The sequence below is a fragment of the Ovis aries genome, chromosome 13, assembly GCF_016772045.2.
Source record: "Ovis aries strain OAR_USU_Benz2616 breed Rambouillet chromosome 13, ARS-UI_Ramb_v3.0, whole genome shotgun sequence".
Lineage (NCBI taxonomy): Eukaryota > Metazoa > Chordata > Mammalia > Artiodactyla > Bovidae > Ovis > Ovis aries.
In genome coordinates this window covers 16,794,069-16,816,341 of record NC_056066.1, presented here as the reverse complement: position 1 = coordinate 16,816,341, position 22,273 = coordinate 16,794,069, and the positions used below count along the sequence as shown (strand labels likewise).

The 22,273-nt window shown below is 47.3% G+C and overlaps 1 protein-coding gene across 1 annotated transcript in view; it reads left to right on the top strand.

Annotated features, from left to right (window-relative positions):
* CCDC3 (coiled-coil domain containing 3) overlaps nucleotides 1–22,273 on the top strand; it is an 88,442-nt gene that overhangs the window by 26,808 nt on the left and 39,361 nt on the right. The window lies entirely within an intron of this gene.

Here is a 22,273-nt window from a genome sequence, read left to right as displayed (position 1 = left end):
GCCATACTGTGGGACCTTGTTGTTTATCCACTTTCTATATAAAAGATAGTTTTCAGATAGTTTGCATCTGCTAATCCCAAACTCCCAATCCATCCCTCCACCCTGCCCCTCAACAACCACAAGCCTGTTCTGTAAGTCTTTCTGTTTTGTAAATAAATTCACTTGTGTCATATTTTAAAATTTTTAAAATTTATTTTTTAATTAATTGATTTTTTCCCCTGGAGAAGAGATAGGCTACCCACTCCAGTATTCTTGGGCTTCCCTGGTGGCTCAGACGGTAAAGAATCTACTTGCAATGCGGGAAACCTGGGTTCAGTCCCTGGGTTAGGAAGACCCTGTGGAGGAGGGCATGGCAACCCACTCCAATATTCTGGCCTGGAGAATCCCCAAGGACAGAGGAGCCTGTCGGGCTGCAGTCCATGGGGTCGCAAAGAGTCAGACACGACTGAGCGACTAAGCACAACACAGCACAATTTATTTTTGGAGGCCATGCCTCACGGCTTGTAGACTCTTTGTTCCCTAACCAGAGATTGAACCCAGGCCTCCAGCAGTGAGAGTGTGGAGTCCTAATGACTGGACTGTCAGGGAGTTCCCCATTTGTGTCATATTTTGGATTCCACATATATGTAATATCTATAGTGTTTGTCTCTTTCTGACCCGCTTCACTTGGTATGGTAATCTCTAGGCCCATCCATGTGGCTAGAAATAGCATCATTTCATTCTTCTTTCTGGCTGAGTAATATCCTGTTGTATATATGCACCACATCTTTATCCATTCATCTCTTAATAGACATTTAGGTTATTTTCACGGCTTGGCTGTTGTGAATTGTGCTGCATAGCTGTAAGATTTTGATCCACGCTAGGCGAGTGCTCATTTTTATCTCACTAATAACCACATGATCTTACCATGACTCAGTTTCTCCATCAGGGAAATGGTCACAGTGGTATGGAATTTGGCTATAATTAAACTCAGACCTTTGTGAATAATTAATACTCAGACCTTTGTGAATAGTTAGTACTCTGATCCTATAGACAGCCTCATAGATAGGAGATACGCGCTTTTGCCAAGAAGTCAAAATCAGCAGGAGAATGTCCTCGCTCAGTTTTTTAAATTTTTTGCTTTATTTATTTGGCTGTACTGGGTCTTGGTTGCCTCATACAAACTCTTAGCTGTGGCATGTGGGATCCAGCGCCCTGAGCAGGGAGGGATCGCTGACACCCTGCCTTGGGAGCGTGGAGTCCCAGTCACGGGACCACCGCGGGAGCCCTCTCATCCTGGTTTGTTGAAGAGGCTTCACTGAATGGCCACATTTCTCTTTTAATTTTTAATTTCTTTTCTTGCATAATGTTCAGTCCCCAAACTATTCCAGAGTGTCTCAGCATACACATCCTGAAAAGGAAAGGAGGGGGGGGGCCCATTAGGGGTCTGATTCTCATTAAAGGGGCTTCTGTGCCCCCAAAGAGGAGGATCCCCAAGCCAGCCTCCTCCTGACCCCGAGAAACAGCCAGTTCTCAGGGAGTTGCTATGGAAATGTGCTCTGGTACGAGGAAGCAGTGAAGTAAAGCATTCCAGGAGTCTTGGAGGCTAGGAAATGGACGTTTTGACGTCTGTTCCCAAAGTCTCCTGCAGTTGCTTTTTGCACTGAATTCTTTCTCAATGTTTCTTTGTTCCCCTGTGGACATGGAGGCTGAAAGTGTGGACTGTCGCTTAGAGGCTTTACAAAGGGCAGGAGAGATCTAGAAGATTCTGGCCATCACACTGTGGTTTGTAAATAAGACAGGATGATCATTTATACCCCTTCTTGTCTTAAAAGCAAAAAATCTGTCAGCATCTGAACTCTCCCCATGGACATCTTATCTCATGCAGCCTTCTCTTGGGAAGGGGGTGCATATCTTTGTCTGTCCTTTCTTCCTTCCCCACCCGCCCTCTTCCCTGTAGACTCTGATTCTGCAGCTCCCCTCCCTGAGAGCTGACCAGCAGCTTCAGCTCTCACCTGTCTCAGCATGCACCGTGGTTTTGCGTTCCGGGGACGGATCTGGGTGGTTAGGACAAACACTGCCTGGGAATCTTTGGCCAGAGATTTCTCCAGTGTCCTCCATACTGCTCTGGTTCTCGCTCATCAGACCCTCAGGGATGCTGTCAAGCTTCAGTTCCCATGGCTGGTTTTCATCTTTCTTTCAGTTAAATCAGCTATGACACCTGGCAGAGCCCTGCTTCTCGTGGGGGCTGAGGCAAACCCAGATGCTGCCAGCATGTTCTGGGGCCTGGTGTCCCTGGAATGCATTCAAGGCCAGTCCATCTCCTCTGCACAGACCTGGGGAGAAGACTGTCAGTGCTGGAAAGGAGCTGAAAGTCATATCATCAACCCCTTAATGCAACATCATGGAAGAATTTTATTGGAAAACAAAGACCTGCTCCCAGCTATAGTTCTTAGCATGTGGCCGAGTGATGTTATTTTGACTTTAAATATAATAACTATGATTTCAATGATAAAACTGTTAAAATATTAGTAGAAGCTAGCTTAGGGTTCCAAAAGTGTGACGCCTCTGTCACAGCTTTGTACTAAAGCAAAATGGTCAGAAATATAGGTCAAAGGAAGTCAACCAATGTGTGCACGCACACACACACACACACACACACACACGTAAAAAGTAAGGGAAGGACATTCTTGCACAGTGTCAGATGGCAACCCTGTAGGTGCTTTCTAAATCATTTCTATCTATTTGCTTTGAGAAGAGTGTCCTTTCCACCCCCTATTTCCTCATCCTGTGGCCAGAGAGGAGCGTCAGTTTCTCAGTTTTCTGGGAAATGGCTGTGGTTGCATTGAAGACCAGGGTTAGTCTCTGTGGGCTGTTTGTCCTTTTGTCTTTGAGTTCTCCCTGTGGACCTAGGCTGGCTCCCTACCTGGCATCCAAGCTTCCACCTTACCTCCTTCTCAAAGTCCCACTCTCCGGACCTCAGAGGTTTCTTTTCCCTTACCTGTCCTTTGCTGACCTGTGTTGTTTCACTCCAAGGCTCTCCTAGATACTTAAAGCTGATCCCAGAGGCTAATTGAAGGTAAAGTGGAAAAGAAGATTAGAGGCATTCCTTATTGCCTTTCCATAAACATTTACGTTTTAAAGCTTTAGATCCTTTAATTCTAAAAAGAGTCAAGAGAACAGGGGAAAGACATGATAGAGGAAGGAGATTAAGAGGTATAAACAAGTAGGTAGAAAATAAGATACAACTGGAATACTCTGGTGGTCCAGACTCCCTACTTCTAATACAGAGGATGTGGGTTTGATCCTTGGTAGGGGAACTAAGATCCAATGCCTCGTGGTGTGGCCAAAAAATAAAAATATTAAAAATAAATTTAAAAAACAAAATTAAAATAAGTTACAAGGATGTAATGTACAGCACGCAGGGAATATTGCCAACATTTTATAATAATTTAAATGGAATATAATCTATAAAAATGCTGAATCACTATGTTATAAATGTGTAACTAGTACAGTGTTGCAAATCATCTATACTTCAGTTGAAAAAAAAAAGAGTGGAACAGGCCACTCTAGGAAGAATGGGAAAGTAGCTTTTCTTTTCTGGATGTTACATTGGGTCACTCAGATCACACAGTTGATACCATCCAGACACTGGCCGTGCCTACATCCGGGCTGTAGTCCATTCCTCTGTCCAGTTGTTCTTGAGGATGAGTAAACCTGCTTTTCCTATTTGGAACCAGTCTGTTGTTCCATGTCCAGTTCTAACTGTTGCTTCCTGACCTGCATACAGATTTCTCAAGAGGCAGGTCAGGTGGTCTGGTATTCCTGTCTCTTTCAGAATTTTCCACAGTTGATTGTGATCCACACAGTCAAAGGCTTTGGCATAGTCAATAAAGCAGAAGTAGATGTTTTTCTGGAACTCTCTAGATTGCCGGGAGAAATATCAATAAACTCAAATATGCAGATGACACCACCCTTATGGCAGAAACTGAAGAGGAGCTAAAAAGCCTCTTGATGAAAGTGAAAGAGGAGAGCGAAAAGTTGGCTTAAAGCTCAACATTCAGAAAACGAAGATCATGGCATCCGGTCCCATCACTTCATGGGAAATAGATGGGAAACAGTAGAAACAGTGTCAGATTTATTTTTTTGGGCTCCAAAATCACTGCAGATGGTGACTGCAGCCATGAAATTAAAAGACGCTTACTCCTTGGAAGAAAAGTTATGACCAACCTAGATAGTATATTCAAAAGCAGAGACATTACTTTGCCGACTAAGGTCCATCTAGTCAAGGCTATGGTTTTTCCTGTGGTCATGTATGGATGTGAGAGTTGGACTGTGAAGAAGGCTGAGCGCCGAAGAATTGATGCTTTTGAACTGTGGTGTTGGAGAAGACTCTTTGAGAGTCCCTTGGACTGCAAGGAGATCCAACCAGTCCATTCTGAAGGAGATCAGTCCTGGGTGTTCTTTGGAAGGAATGATGCTAAAGCTGAAACTCCAGTTCTTTGGCCACCTCATGCGAAGAGTTGACTCATTGGAAAAGACTCTGATGCTGGGAGGGATTGGGGGCAGGAGGAGAAGGGGACGACTGAGGATGAGATGGCTGGATGGCATCATGGACTCGATGGATGTGAGTCTGAGTGAACTCCGGGAGTTGGTGATGGACAGGGAGGCCTGGTGTGCTGCGATTCATGGGGTTGCAAAGAGTCGACAAGACTGAGTGACTGAACTGAAACCTGCTTTTATCTGTAAATCAGGTCGTAATTTACTAATGAAAAGGAATCCTCTCTCTCAAATCCAGTTATTTTTGTGAACAATAGGAACTTAATATGTATCTGTTAACAACTGAATATTAATAAACCAGAAGGAGTCAGCAGTAAGTCTTTACTCGTTTAGGAAACCACGTACAAGGGTGATTGGAACAGCCCTGTGAGGGCTTGGATTCTGTGTTATGAGAAACACCAATGAACTGAAAGCTTTAAGCGCAGGTCATTTCTTCTCCCCTTAGTTAATTCACATGGCAAATATGTTGCTCTCACAGGTGGAATGGAATGCTTCCTGGAGAGACCTGTCCAAGGAAATGATCTTGAGATGTTGTCATTGTCAGCACTGGGATCGGCTCGCTGACTCTGCAGAGGCAGCAGGTCTGGTCTTTTCCTTTGAAAAAACTTCATCAGTGCTGGTGTCTACAGGCATTCAGGGCACCGAGGAAATATGTCAAGGGCACTGCTTACTCTGCTATGGACACTTAAAAAATATTTTTTAAAATATGAAAATTATATATATAAATAAATATGACCTGGTGAAGACCTGCGCCTGGTCTTCATTGCAGCTCATGGGATGGCGGGTCCTTGTGGCATGCAAACTCTTAGTTACGGCATATGGGATCTAGTTCCCTAACCAGGGATCAAACCCTGCATTCGGATCGCAAAGGCTTAGCCACTGGGCCCCCAGAGGAATCCCTCCTATGGACACTTGAAGTGGTGGGTACTGTCTTGAGTGTTGGCCTGGGCCAGACCCTGGGGCTGATCCTACTACTGCTCTACACTGGTGCTGTGACTGTAGGTGAGATGTTCACCCTCTGAGCCTCAGCTGCTTTATCTGTGAAACTGGAATGATGATCTCTTTGAGCAGCCCTGTTTTAAGATTTACGTGAGCTCTGTGTGCAGAGAAAGTGAAAGTCGCTCATTTGTGTCCAATTCTTTGCAGCCCATGGACTACACAGTCCATGGAATTCTCCAGGCCAGAATACTGGAGCAGGGCTTCCCTTGTGGCTCAGCTGATAGAGAATGCCCCTGCAATATGGGAGACCTGGGTTGGGAAGATCCCCTGGAAAAGGGAAAGGCTACCCACCCCAGTATTCTGGCCTGGAGAATTCCATGGACTGTATAGTCCACGGGGTCACAAAGAGTCAGGCACGACTGAGGGACTTTCACCTTCACCTTCACTGTATGCAGAGTTTGGCACAGATTAAGAAGTGGCTAGGGAGTGAATAGAAGCCTTAGAGTTTGGTAAATCCCCCCATGGTTCGCATTGGGCCTAATTGAAGCTTCAGGATGGTGTGTGACGGTGGAGCTTGCAGATAGGAATCTGAGCTTCCAAGCGGATGTCTCCTTAAGTCTTGGACCCCAGAGGGTGACCATGGAGACTCCCATGGCTGGCTGTGCTATGTACTGTCTTGCTCTGGCGCGCAGCTCTCCTTCAGGGGTCGGGGGCGGGGGGAGCGTGGGTTTGGTTGCTGCCATGGAGAGGGCAGGGGGAGAGAGGGCTGAGGGTGGCAGGCTGGCTGGATGCCCGGAGCTCTTACAGCCACGACTGAATGTGCGTGTCCCCCCCCCCCCCCCCCCCCATCATTCAGATGTTGACAGAGCTCTCACAGCCACGACTGAATGTGTGTGTCCCCCCTCACCATTCAGAAGTCGACGGAGCTCTTACAGCCATGGACTGAATGTGTGTGTCCCCCCCCTCACCATTCAGATGTCGAGCAGAGCCCCCAGTGCGATGGAGTTGGGAGGCTGTGATGGGGTCATGAGGCCGGAGCCGAATGAATGGGATTGTGGAGAAGACCTCAGTGAGCTCCCTTGCCCTCCATGTGTGGACATGGCTGCTTACCCACCCAAAAGCTGCACTCCCGTGACACCAAACCTGCCAATGTCTGCTCTTGGACTTCTTAGCCTCTAGAACTGTGAGGAGTAAATTTCTGATTGTCTTTTACAAGCCCCCCAGTCTATAGTGTTTTGTTATAGCAGCTGGACTGAACTAAGATATCTGCCAATATTACGATCCAGTGGTCTTACTGAATTTAAAAAAATACATTTTAGAGCATTCTCAGATTCACTGCAAAACTGAGAGGAAGGTAGATTTTCCATCTCCCCGCTTCCTCAACGCATGCAGGGCCTCCCCCCATCATCAACATCTTTCTCCAGATGCTGCCTGTGTTGCAGTTGACGAACCTACCCTGACATGGTGATCACGGAGTCCACAGTTTCCCTTAAAGTTTGCCCTTGGTGGTTCGCGTTCTGTGCGTTTGTACAGATGCATAATGGCATGTATCCACCGTCAGAGCACCTTTCAGAGTAGCTTCACTGCCTGAGACTTCCCTGGGTCCTGTCAGCTCACCCACTCCCTCCCCACTAGGCTTACTGGGCTTTCAGCGAGGATTTAGTTATTTTGCCAGTGGGACAGGACATACTTAGAGGTGCATGCATCTGTTTTTATCTATATCATAAGACCATAAGTTAAAAGTAGGTTCGGATCAGAGGTAGAAAAGTAAATTCTACAACATACCTTTCCTTGTGGCAGGGGATTCTCGTCTTGACAAGTCAACCTTGTGTGGTGTAATTCACTTAGAATTCTCGACTACTTCTGCTCCCCATATGTGCCACTCCTCACCCTCCGCTTCTCCATGATACCAGATACTCTGAGCATAGGGACTATGTCTTTTTGTTTAATGGGAGTATAGTTGCTTTACAATGCTGTGTTAGTTTCTGCTGCACAGCAAAGTTAATCAGTTATATGTATGCATATATCCCCTCTTTTGTGGACTTCCTTCCCATTTAGGTCACCACAGAGCACTGAGTGGAGTTCCCTGTGCTATGCAGTAGGTTCTCATTAGTAACTTATTTCATACACAATATCATAGTGACTGTGTGTCAGCCCTCATCTCTCAATCCATTCCACCCCTTTCCCCCTTGGTAGCCATACATTTGTTCTCTGAGTCTGTATCTCTATTTTTGCTTTACAAGTTAGTTCCTCTATACCATTTTTCTAGATTACACAAATATGCATTAATATATAATATTTGTTTTTCTCTTTCTGACTTACTTCACTCTGTATGACGGACTCGAGGTCCATCTGTGTCTCTGCACATGGCACAGTTTCATTCCTTTTTATGGCTGAGTAATATTCCATTGTATATATGTACCATATATACTTCATCCATTCCTTTGTTGGTGGACATTTAGGTTGCTTCCATGTCCTGGCTATTGTAAATAGTGCTGCAGTGAACACTGGGGTGTGTGTTTCTTTTTTGAATTATGCTTTTCTCTGGTGTATGCCCAGGATTGGGATTGTAGGATCATATGGTAGTTCTATTTTTAGTTTTTTTTTTTTCCCTTACATAAATTTCTTTTTTTTTAATTAATTTTAAAATCTTTAATTCTTACATGCATTCCCAAACATGAACCCCCCTCCCACCTCCCTCCCCATAACATCTTTCTGGGTCATCCCCATGCACCAGCCCCAAGCATGCTGCATCCTGCGTCAGACATAGACTGGCGATTCAATTCACATGATAGTATACATGTTAGAATTCCCATTCTCCCAAATCATCCCACCCTCTCCCTCTCCCTCTGAGTCCAAAAGTCCGTTATACACATCTGTGTCTCTTTCCCTGTCTTGCATACAGGGTCGTCATTGCCATCTTCCTAAATTCCATATGTATGTGTTAGTATACTGTATTTTTAGTTTTTTAAGAGACCTCCATCCTGTTCTCCATATTCGCTGTACCAGTTTGCATTCCCACCAACGGTTTAAGATGGTTCCCTTATCTCCACACCCTCTTCAGCATTTATCATTTGTAGATTTTTTGATGATGGCAGTACTCTTGCCTGGAAAATCCCAGGGATGGAGGAGCCTGGTGGGCTGCAGTCCATGGGGTCGCTACGAGTGGGGCACAACTGAGCGACTTCACTTTCACTTTTCACTTTCATGCACTGGAGAAGGAAATGGCAACCCACTCCAGTGTTCTTGTCTGGAGAACCCCAGGGACGGAGGAGCCTGGTGGGCTGCAGTCCATGGGGTCGCTACGCGTGGGGCACGACTGAGCGACTTCACTTTCACTTTTCACTTTCATGCATTGAAGGAAACGGCAACCCACTCCAGTGTTCTTGCCTGGAGAACCCCAGGGATGGAGGAGCCTGGTGGGCTGCCATCTATGGGGTCGCACAGAGTCGGACACGACTGAAGTGACTTAGCAGCGGCATCTGGCTGGTGTGAGGTGGTGCCTCACTGTAGTTTTGATCTGCATTTTTCTAATAATTAGTGATGAGCATCTGTTTATGTGTTTGGTCGTCTGTGTGTCGTCTTTGGAGAAATGTCTGCAAGGACTGTGTCTTCTTCATCCTTGCAGCGTAACACGCAGGTTGCTCAGCCCGTGCTCGGTGATGGCAGGATGAATGCTCAAGCGCCGGCTTTAAGACCCCACTTCCGTCACGCGCGCTGTTCTGTGAGCTTCTGCTGCCGCTCTTGCCTCCCGCGTGCTGCTGCCTCTACTCCTCTTTCTGCCCATCCGTCTAGGGGGGAAAGTGGGCAGAGACCCCAGTCTCCAGAGAGATGTGGCGGTTGCTTCTCACTGAGCCTATGCTTATGCCGGGTTAAGGTGGCTCTGCTCCAGGGTCTGAGCCTCATCTGGGAAGGCCTGGGAGCTTAGATGCAAACAGCAGCCATCTTACTCCTGCAGGGGCTCTCAGCTCTTATCTTTTGACAGTAGGGAACAGTGTGGGAGGGTGTGTCTCAGGCCCAGGCTTTGCTGTGTCCTGAATTTCTAGCCTGGCTCAGACCAACTCACTGAAACCTGGGGACATGCAGTCTAGCACCTGCAAACTGGAGGTGGCTTAACTCTGCCACCCTTGGCAACATGATTAAAGGATGATGAGTGAAACGCCTTGAGGCTCTTTTAGAGGACTTGCTGGTTAAATGCAGTGTGTCCATCTCTTGTCACCTGCCAGGGGCACCCCTTGTGTGACCGAGGGTGCTGACCACAGAAGGGTGTTAGCAGGACCAGCCCGCTAACATCAGTGGGTGGGCAGCTGCTTGCTGAGAGCCCCCAGCTGCAGGCCTGGCCTGGCCCACAAAGCAGGGAGACTGAGTCCCCCTGGCTCACGGGAGGGGCTGTTGAGTGTCATTCTTCTTCTAGTTGGAAACACAACCAGGGGCAAATCGACTTAATGGACTTTTTAACTTTCAACTTTTCTCATGAAACTCAAACTCTTCCTTTTCTATTACAAGGCTGACCTGTATCAGCAGGGGTTGGGGGAATTGAGGAGAACATGGGAAGCTTCCTGTCTGTTCAGAACTTGGGCTGGTGACTGGGTTTGAAGGAGCCTTGCTTGATTTCCATTGGAGGGTATGGGGAGGCCTGGAGAGCATTTGTGTTTGTGGGTGCAAGGTGGGTGGAAGGGGCGGCCAGCGTCTTCTTCACCATGCCCTCCAAGATGAGGGGGGACACCCTCTGAGAAGGGGGATGCCTTCCAAGATGAGAGGAGACACCCTCTGAGATGAGGGGATGCCCTCTGAGATGAGGGGATGCCCTCTGTGATGAGGGGGATGGAGGCCTGGTAGGCTCCGGTGGAGGACATTTATGGTGGAGAGTTATCTCTGCTCCCTGCTGGGTCAGGGCCTTGGTGAGACAATGTGGATGGTGGGGTCCAAGTCCACAGCGTTCCAACAGTGTAAACCTAAGAATGGAGGCCGTGCACGTTGATTTGAGTGCAGTCAGTCAGGGATGGACTTGACCTCTGGCCTTGCCAGGTGTTTGACCTTTGGAAATGCCTTCACTGCAGGGGGACCCAGAGACCTCATTTGTCATGGGATTGTGCACAGGGTAGGCATGACTTACCCAGAAGAGATGAGAATTTCAGGAGATCACGCATATAAAACTCCAGCTACTGCAAGTCCTTTATACACAGTGCATGCAAAGTCACGTCCTGTCCAACTGTCCGACTCTGTGACCCCATGGACTGTAGCCCGCCAGGCTCTGTCCATGGAATGTTCCAGGCAAGAATACTGGAGTGGGCTGCCGTGCCCTTGTCTAGGGGCTCTTCCCGACCCAGGTATTGAACCTGGGTCTCTTCTCTCTCCTGCATTGGCAGGTGGCTTCTTTACCACTGGTGCCACCTGACAGGTGTGCAAAATATGGTCACTGTCGACTGTTGGTTCTTTTAATTTTTAGTTAGTTATTTACTTGTTTATTTGGCTGCTCCGGGTCTTAGCTGCAGCATGTGGGACAACTTGTAAATTCTTAGTAGCAGCATGTGGGATCTAGGGGTCAAACCTGGGCCCCTGTATTGGGAGCGCTGAGTCTTAGCCCCGGACCAGAAAAGTCCCTGTCAGCTGTTAACTGGGGGAAGCACATTCCTGGAGCTCTTTGAGGAGATCTAGAGCTGGCCATCAACCTTCATCCCTGGATGGAATTCAAGAATCTGGTTGTACCCTGTGGGGTGATGCCTCAGAGGACGCCCCCACCCAGGCAGGCAGTGACCTAGGAAGGTAGGAGCTCTCCTCAGAGAGCTGGGGGCCTCTGCTTGTGGGTCAGTGTCAAGGGTGCGAGAGCTGCGTCTGCTTCTCTTCCCTGCAACACTCTCGGTAAAGCTCTCCTGGGACTTCCTGGTGGTCTAGTGGTTAGGACCCAGTGCTTCCACTGCAGAGGGCATTGGTTTAACCCCTGGTCAGGAAACTAAGGTTCAGCATGCCACAAAGCGCGGCCAAAAAAGAAAAAAAAGCTTTTGCCCCTGGAGTGGCATTTCTCAGACATGCCACCCTTTTTTACTTCGCCACTCAGAGTGACAATTATCTCCTGTCTAGGAGGCCTTGGGATATTTTTCAAACACCTGGCATCAAAGTGAACTACGGTATCAGCTGTGGGATTAGTTTCTTCATAAAAAAATAAAAATAGGATAATAATTGACCCTACCTTATCAGGTTGTAAGGCATTAACTGTATTAACTCATATTCATATACTTAATACACTTAGAGTAAGGGATGATTTTTGGTTCTGTGGTTCTTACTGTGATTATTCTTTCATCTTTTCCTCCCATGCCCCCATCCTCTCCTTCCACCCCCTGCCTTTGATTTCCAAGAAGTTTCCAGGAAGGCAGGGGATTGTTGGGTCTGTCGTGAGAAGCTGGGTCCATCCTGTCCACCCTCCCGCGCCACCCCCCACCCCCTCGCTGCCCTCCATTCTGATGGGTTGAGTCAGCCCAGTTTTCTAACTGTGTGCCTGGCAGAAAACACGTCTTGCTCCACATAAGGTTGGTTCCTACCCTTGGAGGAGGTGGTGAGAGAGTGTCCTCATCTGACCTTGAAGGATAGGCCTCCAGGCAGAGAGGAAATGAACAGAACACAGGGCATCTCTGGGCCGCAGGAGAACTCTCATAAATACCCTCCAGTTTCTTTTTTGGGATTAAGGATGGAGATCATATCACCGGGAAAAACCAGGCCTCTTCTTGACCCTCTCACCCACTCTTCCTTTCTTCTGGAAAGATGGGGGTGTCCTGGTGGCCCTGGGGCACAGCCCACCTTGGGTCTTCCTCATTGTGAGCTTGGCCCCTGGTGCCACCGTGGCTCCCAGTCAGAGCTCACTTGGCCCTCAGCCCCGTGCCCTCTGCTGTGCAGCACCTCGGCAGTGCTCCAGCCAGGTTGTAATTCCCTTTCCACCCTGCCCCACCCTCCCCTTCTGTGGGATGTTCTGAGGCCAAGTTTGGATCAAACGGCCACATGCGTAATTTCCAGGTTCTGTAGGATTGCTGTCCCTTCCCTGTATCAGGCTACCATCAGGCGGCTCCCTCCCCTCTGCTGATGGAGATAACGGCTATAAAAACACACTTTGAGGGGAAAACAGGAGAGGTGTGTGGCCCGTCCCTGCCGGCAGGCTTGGCGCTCGTGGCAGTGGAGACCTCTGGCCTGCGCTGAGCTGCCCTCTGTTCCTGCGTTTGTTGGTCATGCCTCGCATGGGCCATGCCAGCTGGCTTGGCCAGGCTCCGAAAGCTGCCTGTCTCATAAATGGAAACACCAGACAGGACGTTTGAAAGCCTGGCCATGGTTTCTGCATGGGACAAGGTTTTTCTCAGTATACCCAGCAGGTCTTTCCTGTCCAACATATTTCATTGTGGGGTCCACAGATTCGGGACGCTCTGTCCATTTTCTGGTAAATCTCCTACCGTTAAAGGGGCTATTGACCATGTCCTTGACCATGTTGGACCTTTCTGCACTGCTGCCCGGTCTTGGGGTGCTTTTATTTCTTGTTTCATCTGCACAACCACAGACGTCATTATAGATGAGAACATGGAGGCTAGTGACCTACTCAAAGTCACAGAGGTTGTTAGTGGGTAGGAAAGTAGTTTAGGTCCCCAAATGTGTGGTCTAGTGCTTTTCTAAAGAGCTACATAATGCCCCTAGGGGAACAGCTGGGGTTATACGTGCAAAGGCCTTGGGGATGTGGGACTGGGGCTAGTTTACCAGGAAGCCCTAAGTGAACTGGAAATTGGGTACTATGCCATGAATGGGAGGGAAACTCATCCCTCCTCACTGATGTTGGGGCAACAGCAGCCTTCTGGTGGTCCTGGGAACCCAGCAGATAATTTCAGCCTCTGACCTCTGGAAGGAGACTTCCATATCAGAAGAGCATGGTCACCTCCCCCTACTTCCCAGAGCTGGCCAGTGCCGGTCCAGACAGGTGAGAACCAATGACATTCCCCAAGGACTCAAGGATGAGGCCAGGTTGTCTCTCCCCTTCTTCTGTCAGTCAGGCCTCCCACCTTGCTTAGACTCTCTGCAGGGCCTCCTTCCTCTTCATTTAGCATGGCGACTTACCCTGTAGGGTGGGCGACTGTAGTGGCCCCATCCCTGGACTCACAGTGGAGGCTGGGGTTGGCAAGGTGCTAGGATGTTCTTTACCTGCATCCCTAAGAGCCGGTCTCATCTGGTCTCCTTCCCCTGTGATCCATCTGACTGTGTATTAGCAAGAGAGACTTCAGGTCTTCAAGAAATGAAACAGGCCACGGGCTTTGCTTTGTCTCCCCGCATCCCGGGCTGAGCACCTGGCATGTAGTAAGGGCGCCTGTCGTTGTTCCTCTGATACTTTATTCCTCACGACAATTCCAAAAGCCAGGTGTGACCCCCACCTCACAGTGAAGGGACCAGGCTTAGAGGACAAGGCTGCCTGGCCACAGAAGTCAGTCAGTGTTGGGATTTGTAATGTGCAGGTCTGTCCACTCTCAAAGTTGGGGTTTTTTCTACTACAACACTCTGCTTTCCCCTCTGCTGTGCTGTTCACCCCAAACCAAGTTGATTTCTGGAGTTCCTCACTTCTATTAAACATTTTTTTTAAATTTTAAATTTTCTTTGTTGATTTGCGATGTTGCTTTTCAGGTGTAGAGTGAAGTGATTCAGTTATATATGTGTGTGTGTGTATACGCACGTATGTATCCATTCTTTTCTCACATAGGTTATCCCAGGATATTGAGTAGAGTTCCCTGTGATGTGCAGTAGATTCTTGTTGATTATCTGTCTTATGTACAGTAGTGTGTGTTCATCCCAAGCTCTTGATTTATCCCTCTTCCCCATGATTCCCCTTTGGTAACTATAGTTTGTTTTTGATACCAGACTCTCTGAAGGAGGCCCTGCAGAGAGTCTAAGCAAGGTGGGGGGCCTGATTAACAAAACAAAATTTATTTCTGTTTTGTAAGTCAGTTCACTTGTTCCATTTTTTAAAAGATTAGATTCTACATGTGAATGTCGTATATTTTTCTTTCTCTCAGACTTACTTCAATCAGTATGATAATCTCTAGGTCCATCCGTATTGCTGCAGATGATATTATTTCATTCTTTATGTCTAAATAATATTCCTCTGTGTGTGTGTGTGTTTTCCCTATCCATTCCTTTGTCAGTGGACGTTTAGTTTGACTCTTTGCCTTGATTATTGTAAACGGTGCTGCTGTGAACATTCGGGTGCATGTTTCCTTTTGGCTTATGGTTTTCTCTGGGTATATGCCCAGGAGTGGGATTGCTGGATCATATGGTAGTTCTCTTTTTAGTTTTTTAAGGAAACTTCATGCTGGAATTCCTCATTTTTATTAATTTTTAAATTTTTAATAGAAGGATAATTGCTTTACAGTATTGTGTTGGTTTTTGCCAAACATCCACAAGAATCAGCCATAGGGATGCCTATGTCCCCTCCCTCTTGAACCTCCCTTCCACCTCCCGCCCCATCCCACCCTCTAGGTTGTTACAGAGCCTCAGTTTGAGTTCTCTGAGTCCTACAGGAGATTCTTATCAGCTATCTATTTTCCATATGGTAATATATGCTTCCATGTTCAGTTCAGTCGCTCAGTCATGTCCGACTCTTTGCGACCCCATGAGTCGCAGCACGCCAGGCCTCCCTGTCCATCACCAACTCCCGGAGTTCACTCAGACTCACGTCCATCAAGTCAGTGATGCCATCCAGCAGTCTCATCCTCTGTCATCCCCTTCTCCCCCTGCCCCCAATCCCTCCCAGCATCAGAGTCTTTTCCAATGAGTCAACTCTTCGTATGAGGTGGCTAAAGTACTGGAGTTTCAGCTTTAGCATCATTCCTTCCAAAGAAATCCCGGGGCTGATCTCCTTTAGAATGGACTGGTTGAATCTCCTTGCAGTCCAAGGGACTCTCAAGAGTCTTCTCCAACACCACACTTCAAAAGCATCAATTCTTCGGCGCTCAGCCTTCTTCACAGTCCAACTCTCACATCCATACATGACCACTGGAAAAACCATAGCCTTGACTAGACGGACCTTTGTTGGCAAAGTAATGTCGCTGCTTTTGAATATGCTATCTAGGTTGGTCATAACTTTTCTTCCAAGGAGTAAGCGCCTTTTAATTTCATGGCTGCAATCACCATCTGCAGTGATTTTGGAACCCCCCCCCCAAAAAGTCTGACACTGTTTCACTGTTTCTACTCTTTCCCCATCTATTTCCCATGAAGTGATGGGACCAGATGCCATGATCTTCATTTTCTGAATGTTGAGCTTTAAGCCAACATTTTCACTCTCCTCTTTCACTTTCATCAAGAGGCTTTTAGCCCCTCTTCACTTTCTGCCATAAGGGTGGTGTCATCTGCATATCTGAGGTTATTGATATTTCTCCCAGCAATCTTGATTCCAGCTTGTGCTTCTTCCAGCTGAGCGTTTCTCATGATGTACTCTGCATATAAGTTACATAAGCAGGGTGACAATCTACAGCCTTGATGTACTCCTTTCCCTATTTGTAGTTTAATTTTAAACCCTGCCTTTCACGCGCCTTCTGACACTGTCAGTGACTTGTTTGTTGCTGTTCAGTCTCTCTCGTATCCGGTTCTTTGTGACCGTGAACTGCAGCACACCAGGCTTCCCTGTCCTTCACTGACTCCCAGGATTTGCTCAAACTAATGTCCATTGAGTCGATGATGCCATCCATGTAGTGACTTACACCTGTAATCTCTCTCTCTCAAAATCCAACAATCTTTGGGGATAGACAGAAATATATATTGAGCGCTGATGAACTTGCTAACCATAATTTCAAGATTGGTTGTGCTTGGTGTGTATGAGAGAGACGGAGACTGCGCGTGTGACTGTGACAGTGTGTGTACGCATAATTTATAGCAACGGTGTCTGGAAGTCTGTCTCTCAGCACTTGTGTTCAGCCTCTGTGTATGAGCTGGAGTCCCTTAGTGCCTGCATGTTCTTAGGACGTTTTCGAGCAGTGTGATTCGTGATTCTAGGTTAGTCACTTCTTCTCTTATTCCTTCTGTCTTATTCCCTTAATTTACAATTACAGATGCCTTTGGCTGCAAGTAAGAGAGAAATCTGTGCCCAGATAATTTGAAACAATGAGGAAATGTATTATCACATGAGGCAAGACAGCAAAAAGTATGGCAACTGCAGGAACAGTACAGTCAGGGCTCTCAGTCCCCTCCGGGTGACTCTGTGTCCTCAGACTAGCTTCCCTCATGGTGGCGAGAAGGCTGCTGCAGCAGCTCAAGGCACCCAGCCCAGGTCCCACAGGATCCAAAAGAGGGAGATATTTCTTTTCCTGCCTAGCTTTTGTTGAGAACGAATAAAATTATTCTCATGAACAATTTCTCCTTCCCCACAACCTGGCAGACTTTCTCTCACACGTCATTGGCTAGAAGAGTGTCACATAAGGTGAGGTGAAATCGCTGAGTCGTATCTGACTTTTTGCGACCCTGTGGACTGTAACCTACTAGGCTTCTCCATCCATGGGATTCTCCAGGCAAGAATACTGGAGTGGATTGCCATTTCCTTCTCCAGGGGGTCTTCCCGACCCAGGGATTGAACCCAGGTCTCCCACTTTGGAGGCAGACGCTTTAACCTCTGAGCCACCAGGAAGTGTCACATACCTGTACCTTATTTAACTTGGCCCAATAAGGACCCACCTCTTAGGACAACCCCTCCTGAAGCAGTGGCCACATGAAAAAGGGAGGAACTTCTAACAACATTGTACTTTAATAGGAAGGAGGAAGGATTTATGCTTACTGTACTGCATATGTGTTTTTGATGAGCCTGCATGCTATGCCAATAATAAGTAGTATTGTGAATGGTATTGTTTGATAAGAGATAAAAGAAGAGAGATGCAGGGTAAACAAGAGAGAAAAAATCAAGTTGGTGCAGAGAACCAACTTGAAGCCAGAGTGAGCAGTTGGTCTATATTTGGTCATCGTCTTTATCTTGGGAGGAGTTGGAGCAGCTTTCTAAAGAAAGGAAAAATACTATTGTCCAACGTGTTAATGAATTCCAGTCTCAGAAGTCTCCTCTTTCCCACAGCTATTTTCTTTCACTAGTTAAAAATGGTATTTAACTGCAGAAGTATTCTTAACACAGCTGGAGGTCTCTTAACCAAATAAAAAGCTTAGATTCCGTTACTCTTGATGGGGGGAGAATGAAGCTGGAAAATTGTGTTATGTATCTGTGTGTGTACGTTTAAATATCTCTTTATGAAAAGCACACACGTACGCTTGTAAGAAACCATATAAAAGCTACGGCAATCCTAGCCAAGAAAAAAAGGAAAAGAAAAAACTTGGCTTCTTGAAGCTTTTAACTAGAACTAAAAATAATCTTCCTAAGACCATGTTTGATACATTACTCAGGAAGAAATGTACTCTGTATCCTGAATGATTTTGGAGTTCATTTTCACAGTGTATGGTTTTAAAAAGGTCCCTGTTGTATCTGATGGTGTTTTATGTTATTTGGGTCTTAGATTTTTGTGCCAGTCACTTGATATGGCATTTTCAATGTAACAGTGGACAACTGCAAAATTACCTGTCTTTAGAAGCAGAAAGGAAGGCAGTTCTGAAAGGGAATGCTTATTTGCGTTAACTCGATGATTACTCCTTAGAGTTTGAAGAGATTCGAGGGGGTTGCTGATCATTAGGTATTTTTCCTAGATCTAAAGCAAATCACTCTGAAGGGAGGGTGTCCATCTGCCAGTAGAACTTGTCATATCAAATCCTTCGACTTCAGGGAAGCCAGAGAAGGCAGGGAGAAATTTTGGAGTTCTTCCTCTGGTGTGAAAAACAGCAGTTTCTGTTTTCACTCTTCTTGGCCTTGTATCAAGTTTGACTCTGAATCTCAGGAAGCTACTGAGCTTCCTGAGCTCCATTATTTATCATCGGCCTACTAAACTCTGATGTTTGCCAGTCTCTGCTCTGACACTTAGTATCCACTGATCCAAATGATCATTTCTTCCTTTCTCAGAGGCTGACATTTTCTCTCATGTCTCTCAAAAAGGGGGTCTTCCTTGAGGTGACCTGACTATTTTCTTTGAAGTTGAGACCCGAAGTAACTATTTGGAAGCCTCATTGGGGAGTTTGTAGTGCAAACCTGGACCACCGAAGGTTGAAGTGGTAACTGTACTGATTCAGCTGGTTTCTTGGGGGTGGAAAGTCCTTAGTGCATCCCCAGCACCATGAGCCTAGTGCTTCTGTTAACTTCCTCATGCAAAGCCCTTCTTTGTCCTGAGTTCTCCAGGCTTCTGAGCAAACAGTGGGCTCAAACTGGGCTGGTTGTATAGGGTAGTCCCAGAGCCTTGAGAAAGAAGCAGCAGAAAAAACAGCCCAATTATGTATGCAGCATCTTTTCTAAGGCTCACAAGGGTCCTTTCTGTGAATATGTTTGCCACATAAACTGTTGCATGGATAATTTAAGGCTGCTGGAAGCTTCTGCCCTCTCTGCATTTCTCATGCCCTTCTGATTCTTCTTTGGCTTTGAAGGAAATACTGGTTTTCAGCAAGGAGTCAATCCACCTGCTGTGTCCTTTCATGACACATTTTTGGGAACAGTCACGGCAGCCTCTGGAGACACTAGGTTTCCACAACAGCCCTGCGATGTGTATACTCTTAGGACCTTCATGTCATAGGCGTGGAAGCAGAGACAGGGTGGGGTGAAGTCACCGAGCTGGCGAGGGCAGTTTGGGCCGGGGCTTGAGTGTTGGGGGGTCCCAAGCCCGTGCTTCTCTGCAGACCCCTGGGGCGGTTTCAGGATGGTGATGCTCTCTGACAGCACTTTCAAGGGGATCCATATTGCTAAGGGGGTATTGGTGCTATTTCTGGGCTCTTCCCTGCTGTTAGGCGCATCTGTTCCACCTCCTGCCTAATTTTTTCCCACTGAGACAGCACATTCTAAACAGACCAGCCTAAACTGTGAGGCTAAGAGTCTGAAGTCCCCCCAAAGCTCCCTGCGTTTGTGTGCAGAGCTTTGTACCCCCTGGAGAACTTTCCGTGTACCATCCTGTTTGGCGGTTTTTTTCTAGTAGGGCTGCTTCTGGGTGTTGGGACCGAAATCCCAAGTTGGGATCTGGCTGGCCGAGTTTGGCCTGCAGAGTAGTTCTGGTAAGGTGGTGACTTCTCCAGATCCTTGGGCCTGGGGAGGGCTGTGCAGCCTTGCCCCCTTCGGGGGTCTGGGGTCCTTCCTACAACTTTCTTCTTTCCCCATGGCCCAGCATCCCCTGCCCCACCCTGTGTTTCAATTCTGCCTCATTTGTCATTGTGGTGGGAAGGATCTGGAGCCCAGTACAAAAGCACTGGGTGACACTGAGTACTGTGGGCTTTGGCCTGTTTGTTCCACAGAGATCAAGGCTGGAATGTCACATTATAAATCTCCCATGTCTGGCAGCTGCCTTCTCTGGCCAATAAACAGATAAGCCTTGAACCCAGGGGCAGGGAATTTCCATCCTCGGAGTCACCAGGACCCAGACACGTCCTTCTGGCTTCCAGTGATCTTTCTTGCCCCAGCCTTTCTTTATTCTGGCTCTTCTCCTGCACTCTTTCCAAACACATGCAAGGGAAACACTAAAAAATGAGTAATCCCAAAGGTCTGTGGAATTGGAGGATAAAAGCACAACACAGATTCAAAAATCTTGTGTCTCTCCTTTTCATTGCCTTTTACCCTCAAGGACAGTACAGTTATGCTGAGAAAACTGTTAAGACAGGAGGAAACATTTTAATTTTCCTGTGTCTCACCTGTAAGTGCTCTGGGTGCCACATGAGGTAGCGGTAAACACTGGGCTGCGAAGAGGCCCTGGCGCTGACCTTGACCCTGACCAGCCTTGAGATCCAGGCCACACCTCCAACCCTCCCTGGTTCAGATCAGTTCAGTTGCTCCGTCGTGTCCGACTCTTTGCGACCCCATGAACCGCAGCACTCCAGGCCTCCCTGTCCATTACCAACTTCCGGAGTTTACTCGAACTCGTGTCCATTGAGTCAGTGATTGAGGCCACACCTCCAACCCTCTCTGGTGCACAGGTTTTTCCGACCATAATCTGAGAGGTTTGGCCTAGAAGGTTTCTAAGGTGTCTTTCAGCTCTGATGTTCTCTTGTTTGAGTAGAGGAGATACTAAGTCCATGGAGATGGCTTGCTACGAGCTGGTCCTTGGGTTACCCTGACCCCTCTATATGCAAATGATGGAACACGTGGGTAAGTAGTGTTGACTGTAAGCCAGGCACTGTGCTCAGGAATAATAAAGCATAGTCTTTGTAGCTTGTAAAGTAATAATAATATGTGATAATGTGGGTGAGGTGGGAGGAGTGTCCTCCTTAGGTCACGATGAATTGGGGCAGTTGTTGTTGGAGGACAGTTATCAGAGTCCTAGATTTAATTTCACTCCCACCATTGTGGACAGCTGCTGTCTCAGCCATCTTCTTGCTTTTGGCAGTGGCACCCCAACTTTCCCTATGGCCACCCTTTCTCATTGAACCAATGGCCTCCCTGTGAGGAAGGCCTGGCCCAGTAGAACTCACGTCTGCTGGCCACAGTCAGTGTCTAAGAAACGGGCTATCGGCTCCAGTTCTTTGCTGGAACTGTAAGGACAGAGGCTCCCCTTTCCTTTTGGGGTTGCCAGTTGAAGGAACGTACACCTGACGTTGTTGGTGTCTTCACTGTGACATGGGATGGACCTGCCGAGGATGAGATTGACGCCGGGGAAGTCACAGGAGATGGAAGAGGCTTCTGATGGTCTTATCAGCATAGCTGAGTTCAGAACCGAAACTCAGGCTTGGACGTGTCAGTTTCATGGGCCCGAGATCCTTCTTCCCTGTTGGAGTTCTGGGTTGCATTTGTGCTCTACAGCGGTCACAGTCACTGATGCTCCTTGGGCACTACTGTATATCTGCCACAGCCTCTGGGCAGCTCTTCATCCTGTGGGCTGAATCAGTTAGGATGTGTTTGGCTTCAGGATCACATGCAAAGCAGCCTGAACAGTGGGATGCTCATCCATGTCCTATAATGAGAATCCCAGGGCCGCATGGGTCCAGGGTTGGTGTCTAGTGTCATCAGAGGCTCAGGCTGTCCAGCTGTCAGGGACCTGGCTCTCAGCATCATCTTTGAGTTTGTTCCCTCATGGCGCAAGGCTGCAACCCTAGAAATCACCTCCTCACACAACTGCTGTATCCCAAATGGAAATTTCTCCCCAAATTCCCTCATAGTCTTCGGTGGTTGGAATCCTACTAGCAGCCCTCTAGCAGACTTTCCTTATGTTTCAGGTGAAAAAAAAAAAAAAAGGCTGCCATGAGTTAAAGGTGGGAAAGAGATTTCACTCAGTACTCTGGCAGTAGGAGAGAGAGACTTGTGTCTACGTAGAACTGGACTCAACTCTGACCCAGGTAGAGGGAGCTGGGTGTTTTAAGAGAAGAGTGAGTAGGGGGCTTGAGCGTAGGCAGGGAAAATCTCAGAAAGTAGGCTGCTTAATCAGCAGCCTACATCCATGAGGCCACATGGATTTGCTACGTGGTACTGGTGGAAGCTAGGTTCCTAGTGTCCCACAGAGCCTGGGAGACCAGGGTGCTCCTGATGATTGCATTAGAAGGGAAGGGCTCTCAGATCCTTGAGAAAGACATTCCTTAGTAATAGGAGATACATATATTGGGTTGGCCAAAAAGTTAGTTTCGGTTTTTCTTTCATAAAACCCAAGCAAATTTTTTGGCCAACCCAGTACATCTCAAAGGAACAGAAGAAGGACTTAAAATTGCAAGAGATTATTTTTTAAATAAATGC